Below are 7,536 nucleotides of genomic sequence, written 5' to 3' on the forward strand. Positions count from 1 at the left end.
AAGTGTTTTCCTGAATAGGAATGCTTTCCTGAATCGGAGCCAAAATGATCATGACAGTGGCAGAATGTACCAATTTTGTTCTTAATGTTTTACTTTAATTATCCAAAACTAAAACATGACAATGTTTTCTGCTTTATTTTTGTAATGTGTCTTTCCTCCTAGCTCGATCTCCGGCATTCAGAGGTGCTTTCTCCTCATTCTGGTAACAATCACTTCTTAAAGAGTAAGAATATTTTGTTTCCAATGGTGTGTATTTGTGACGTTAAAAGTTTACAAATACTATAATGTCAAGGCTCTCTCGGCCAGAGAGTGACTGATCTTCAAGTTCCATGAGTCGAATTTCAAACAGCTGCCATAAAATGAGATTTCTCAGGGTTAACTTCTCATATCCTTGATGCCAAGTCTACTTCAGATTGTCATATAAGAAAGAATAAAGATATTTTTATCGTGCCTTTTGTGATGATAAAAAGCACCATCCATATTAAACAAAGAACTGGAGAGAGAAGTGCAGGGGACATGCAATCAAAGGTTAAAATGTTGTAAGCATCTGGAAAACTAGTGAGACTGAGGAGAATAATAAAACAGAAAAGAACAAGAGTGACAGTACAATTCTTGTGTGGTTATATAGCAAGGTGTGTTCATGTGTGGACAATTCTCTTCAAGGGTTGGGCTTTTTATGGTTATTTTTCTTCGCTCTCACTGTTAAAAGGTGAGATGGCAGAAGTGCCTTTTTAGAATGGTTTGAATGTGGTGAGGGAGTGGCAGCTCAGGTGCTGACCCTGCAATTGCACCTTCCCAGATGCTGCTGCAAGATCAAGGGTCTAGGGCCCAGCACCATTGCCAACCCCATATTTTCGAATACCACAAGTTAGGCCCCCAAAATCATAGAATCAATCATAGAATATCAGGGTTGGAAGGGACCCCAAGAGATCATCTAATCCAACCCACTGCTCAAAGCAGAACCGATCCCCAACTAAATCATCCCAGCCAGGGCTTTGTCAAGCCTGACCTTAAAAAGCACTAAGGAAGGAGATTCCACCACCTCCCCGGGTAACCCATTCCAGTGTTTCACCACCCTCCTAGTAAAAATGTTTTTCCTAATATCCAACCTAAACCTCCCCCGCTGCAACTTGAGACCGCTGCTCTGTGTTCTGTTATGGATTTAAAACCCTGAGATTTTTTTTAAAATAATTTACTTGCCTTCTGCTTTCTGCACCTTTATGGTTCATGCTTTCAGGCTTTTCTACACAGTTATAAGGAGTGGAAACTTACTTTTTAAAAATGAAAGCTGAGAATCCCTGGTAATCCCATGAATCCAGGGGCTGGGGCTTTAGAAAAACCATCAAATATTGCAGTGAACTCACAAGCATTGGCAATGCTGGAACAGGGAATGGAAGGGAATGCTGAGCATAAGGGTAGCATGGAAGAGGCCTCAGAGATGCGGCTGTCCGTGAGAGGAGGACACAACAGGAGTACTGAGGCTGGTGTCATTGGTAGAGTAGAGAGGGCAGGTGGGGTGTTGTAAAGGGAGACTAAGTACAAGAATATCATTTGCAAACATCATTACTGTGGTATTTATCATCTCCAGCAGATCATGACTGGTAAATAAAGACCACAGATCCCTATGCTCTCTTTCCCCCAAACTGATACATTACCATTTATCATCTTTACTCCTTTTGTACAGTCTCATAACTATTTTGGACCCTGATTCTCTTCCTGACCCTACCACTGATTTGCTTTCTGGCCCCAGGCAAGTTATTTAATCTGCTTGTGTCTCTGCATCCCCAATGTAAAATAGACACATTTTTATAAAGCAATTTAGGACTGATGGGTGAAAAGTGGAATATATGCACCGTTCTACTGCATATTTTGAAAGTCCTTTAAAAATGTTAACTAGCTAATCCTACCACCACCACCACCTCTGTGAACTTGGTTAGTATTATTATCATTATTGTACAGAGGGGGAAATTGAGGCAGAGAAGTTAAGTGAGTTGCTCAAAGCTACAAGGGGGAGTCAGTACCAAAGCCAAGATTAGAACTCAGAAGTTATTAGCTTCTGTGCGCTGTCTACTAGGAAACACATCCTCCTAAATGCAGTAGGATAGTGAATTTACCTATCATACTTACCTGGCAGGGGAGATACCATGATCACGAAGGTGGCTTTCTATTGCACTGCGGGTGTGCTGACCCCTGCGATTTCCCCAAATGTGGGAAACTCGACCGCACAATTTGTGGTAGTGGGGGACTGTGTTCGCGCTTTCCCCTGGGGGGAAAAAAATCATCTTACTGGCAGTTAAGGCCTTACTAGGCAGAACAATAAAATGATTTGCTGTTTGCTATGTTCAAATCTCCAGCCTGCATAATTTTTGGGTGAGAGGTCATCTAGATCAATTTTTCCAGCCTATAGAATTGGTGTGAGGAGTGGACCTTTGTACATAAGTGAAAATATGCAGGATACTCCTGTGCTCTTTTCTCTTTAAGGCACACCTTAATGCAGTTCCTGAGAAGTCAAAGTGCAACCTCCTAGGTAGACAAGCTCTACCATCTCCTTGCATAAACATGGCATCCTTCACTCCTGAGACTCTCAGCTTCTATTAAAATGCCTACTGCTTCACCACAAAGGCAGTCAAAGAGGCACCATGTACAGGTGTATCTCTCAAGTGTCCTTTGTTTTTTGCAAAAGATTCTCTTCACCCTTTCTCTGCTACATGCTGTCCTTTTTTTAACTTGCTGACATGTTCTCTGGGAATATTCTGATGCCAGTTACAGTGGTAAATGATAAAGCTCTTGGTATGCCAGGGCTGCACCACTCTTGGACAGGAATTTTCCTAGAGTGGCCAGAGCTAATTGAAAACGTTTTCATCGGAGTTCCCAATTGCTGTAAAACGTTATCTGCTGTAAAATGCTGGGTTAAAAAGAGCAAAAAGCTTTCCCAAAATGTTGACAAAGTTTTGGAAAAAAAACAACAAAACCCTGGTGAGATTTCAAAGGTTTTCAACCAGTTCTAGTGTAGATCACAACTTAGCAGTGAGATTATCTTGTGGACATTTTCCCTTGCATTGACTGTTGTGTTCTGCCATTCACAACTGTGTATGGACCTCCTCTTCTCTCATACCTGATTGCAGAGCACCCATCGGGCAACTACAGCATCTGCTCATGTAGAAAAGTAACATTAGGGAAGTAATGTGGGGTTTTTTAGCATCTGTTAATGCAGTTTAGCAACTGGAAACAAGGAGGAGAGCCAGGATCATGTGATCAGCCAGCTCTTCAAGGACCACAATCCTTGAACTACCAGTCTAAGGGCTATGTAGAGAAGTAGGATAATATTTCTGGGTTTTCACCGAAAATCTTTGAATAGGTGAGTTTCTGAGCCTTTCTGTAGCCCTGTCACATACATCCAGGAATGGATATGAGCTAATTGTTAAATTCAGTTCAACAAGTTCCTCATTAGGGGCAAATTACCTGAGTTTCAAATCTGCTAATTTTCCAATCAGGATGAGTGTTTGCACTTGTGATTTGGAAATAATTACCACATGGTATACCATCTAAACCTATGCGAAGGCGAATGAGTGAATGATTAGTTTTCTGAGAATGAGAGAGGGTGTGATCTATGTTCCCCAAGCATTTTGTTTGTTGCCATACTTTTACATGTCTAGAATGCATCAAGTCTGATGTTTATTATGTAGTGAACTTGATTTTGTACTTACCTGTATCTCGTAGTATTAGTGTGGATAAGTAATGTGGGCCTCAGACTTGGATTTTGTTTGCTACAGGCCACTAATTTTGAATGAAGATAGCTCTATTTCCCCACCCCCACCCTCACTTGTTAATCTGTTTTCTCCACACACACACCCCGAATTACTGGCCCAATCCTGTAATGAGATCTGTTTAGGTAAACCTTATTGTTAGACCAGGGCCTTGGTTTGAAGCCTCTAGATTGCAACAGGACAATTCTTACGGCATTTCTGAAATATGAATATACAAATGCTTGGTAACTCTTCTTTTGGATTGCTATCTATGTAGCAGTATTGGATGGTTTAAGGGATTAGCAGAGAACAGGATTCAATCTCTACATTACTAAATCTACACTACCGCGGGGGTTCATTGGCCTGTGTAGTACAGGGTGGGTTTTTGACAAAAAGGTGCTAGCTCAACTCATGAGAGGACTAATCATGTTTTTTTGTGAGCCAAGGGGCTCAGGCAGTGGTGTATGCAGTCTGTTCATAGATAATGGCAGCATGTGGGTAACATCCAAGTCTTCATTCACTATGTTCCCCTTGAGAAACAGCTTTTTTTTTTTTAAAGGCAACTGAAAACTGCTTAAGGTAGCTTTAATTTGCAGCTCATTCACTCTGAACGTACTGGATTCTCAGCAGGAATTGGTGCCCAGGTAGGGTTCCTAATCCGTGGGAGGACTTGGGGTGGGTCAGTGACTAAGATAGTAAAGAGTCAATTATTTGTATGCTGGTCACATTATTATCCTACAGACTATGCATATATTGGAAGCCGTCTGTGTAGGGATGTCTACTGTTGATCATTCAGGGGTATGTAACTAGTGTAGTGTGGGGGCTCTTTACTATTGAATTAATGTTTCATTTAACCAAGGTGTTCTGAATAGGTCAGATAGCTGTTACAAGTTAGGGCCTTGGTCTTTTTTACTGTATTTCTAAATTAACGTAAACAGAAACTAAATTTCCACTCTCCAAGAAAATGCTATTGCCAATCATATATGTGCATGGCTGTCCAGCAACATTAATGCTGTGTGGGCAGTGGCACTGGATAGGATGTTAACAGTGGGAGCTGTTCACATTCCTATTTGCGTCATCTGTGAATTCTCATGCACATCTGCTTTAGGGTACCTCATTAGGTATGGATTATTTTTCTGCTTGGATTCTGGACTGCAATTCCATTATCCATTCATCTGTCACTATGTGCTTTTGTCAATGCCATCAGCAGCTGCTACCTGTGTGCTGCATATAATACAGATCTTGCACATTGATTTGGTTGCGTTGGTTACAGGCAGTTTGCTGAATGTAAGATTCTAAGAGTCATAATTGAGGTTTTATGTCTTGCGGTCCCCCCCCCCCAACATTTAGGTAAACATTTTCTCTTCTTTATGTGGAACACCGACCCCCACCCTGAGCCCACCCCCATCAGCTTCAGATCACATTGCAATCATGTGCAGGCTTGATGGGAGAATTGGGTACAGTTCAGGTCACTTGTTCAGAGAATTTCTATGCTTTCTTTTACTTCAAAGAAGTGGACTGGGTCTGAACTGACCTGCTCTGCCATAGTGCTGCCTCCTTCTCCTCGACTCAGTCTCTCTTTAAAAAGTACTTCTTCATAGCCTACAAACTTAAGTTGTCCCTCATTGTGATGGCTTACTTTTAAAACTATCCACAAAGCCCTCAAGCTCTGCAATGTTAATACAAGTACCTGCATTATTTTATTTACCTCTTGCCCTCCCTATCCCTGATTTTTGTTACATTCCCTTCTCGTGTTGTGTCTTCACTTGGCACTTGTTCCTGCAAACCTGTGACTGACTTTAGGGGTAGTATCCACCGTAGTAAATATAAGCAAATGAAACTGTTTGGGGCCCTCAGATTGTAAACAGTTTGAGGCAGAGGCAATAGCTACAATTTTCAAAGGCAATTGTTTGACTAAATGCTCTATTCAGCTTTGAAAATTTCAACCAACCTTTTGTATCCCTCCATAAAGCACTCAGCACAGTTATGGTGGTGTACAAATGGCAATAAAGCCCTTCAGAGTATAAGCCCAAAGCTCACGGGGTGAAACTTACCCCTGGGCAGAGGGTTAGCATGTTGTTCTATGCTTCATGTTAATCCTATTTTCAGAGCATAAGTGGGATTTAGCCCTGATGAATTTCACCCTGAGGCAACTGCCACTAATCCAGGATATCTACCTGGTTATTATAATTGGCCTGCTACATAGGAATTTAATCAGCACTTGGTTCTGGAAGTTCATATTTTGGTATCTTAAAGATGGTAGTGAAGCAGATGTCACCAGCAAGCAGAAAATTACAACTACAGGAGTCTGAATAGTAAATCATTCTACTGAGTACCTGTTCACTTATTGTTTGAGACTTGATTAAATCTTGAGATGCTTCTCCAGTTGCAAAAACTGATTTTTTCCCCTGCGGTAGCTTTTCTATTTTTTATTTAGAAAGATTTTATTGAATTAGGTACAAAACTAGCAAACAAAACATAGAGAATAGGCTGATACAGTTGATAATGCTGGATGAAAAGCCTACTCCCTGGCTATATATGAACAATCTAACATATAAATGACAGCATGGAAACCTGTTGGAAACCTTTTCTAGATAATATGCAAACAAATCAATAGTCTTCATTTATTTTCAACTGTAAATTGACTATAGCTGCCAGTGTCTTAATAATCTTTATTTTTCAATCTAAAAAAAATTAAATTTGTTACCAAAAAGTGACCAATATATGCTGACTAGTGTGTGTGTGTGTGTGTGTGTGTGTGTGTGTGTGTGTGTGTGTGTGTGTGTATACGCACACACATTATCTGCACATATTAGTATTCATTAAGCACAAATAGTATAGCAGCATTATAGCCTAAATTGGCCATGATTTTTATATAATCCTGCTTACTTACACTAAGAATCTCATAACCCCTTGCACTGACTGAAGTAAGTTTTGGCTCGAGCAAATATGGAAGCTGTCAATATCAGGACAGATGAGTGCTTTACCATAGCAACAGAAAGGAAGTTACTCTCACAGGCTACTACTGAAACATCCCAAAGGAAGAGGACAAGATACATGACTGTCCAACCTTGATACAAACATAGAAGGTTCCTTCATGGACATGACTATAATATTAGTATCCAAAAGAAAGATAAAAAAAGGAACCAGGACAAACGGATAGGTTGAATTTTAGTGACTTGTAAAATCATCCTATACCTACTACCAGCTAAAATTTATAACTTTGGAAGCACTTTCTGTGTAAGGTGAATGTAACAGTAATGAACAAGATGGCTTCCTGGAGACTAGTATTACATTGAATTGGTTTCCTGTACTATATTATTATTGGCTTTTAACAATACACTTGACTGACATTGGTTATTTGATCTCTTGAATATATTTTGTAATAAACCGAAATATGATCAATCACTTTACCACACAATATATCAACAAAATAGACTTCTAAAATGATTTTTAAACGTATATATTTTGTGGATCTCTCTCTCCAGCCACCATTGTCTTTTCTTGCAACATCCTCACTGTGAGTGGCTTAACATGGGAGTTACTGCACTAAAGTTTGACACATTATTTACCAAATCTGGTATAAGAAGATCATCTCTGCTAGAAGAAAAGTGAATGGCATGCTGTTCATTTTTCGCTTATTTTACTAGTTTCAAATTAGCTATATTCATACATAGATAGGCACAGAGAAATAGTCGTATAACAATCACACCAAAGTATACAAAAAACTGCATTTCTTCACATAAAGCAGTCGACCAGTGGAACTCTTGCCAGAGGATGTTGTGAAAGC

The 7,536-nt window shown here is 40.0% G+C and overlaps 1 pseudogene; it reads left to right on the forward strand.

Annotated features, from left to right (window-relative positions):
• The first annotated feature begins 2,119 nt into the window (after window positions 1-2,119).
• LOC115644643 lies at window positions 2,120-2,266 on the forward strand (annotated as a pseudogene).
• The last annotated feature ends 5,270 nt before the right edge of the window (window positions 2,267-7,536 follow it).

The sequence above is a fragment of the Gopherus evgoodei genome, chromosome 1 (genome assembly GCF_007399415.2).
Source record: "Gopherus evgoodei ecotype Sinaloan lineage chromosome 1, rGopEvg1_v1.p, whole genome shotgun sequence".
NCBI classification, from domain to species: domain Eukaryota; kingdom Metazoa; phylum Chordata; order Testudines; family Testudinidae; genus Gopherus; species Gopherus evgoodei.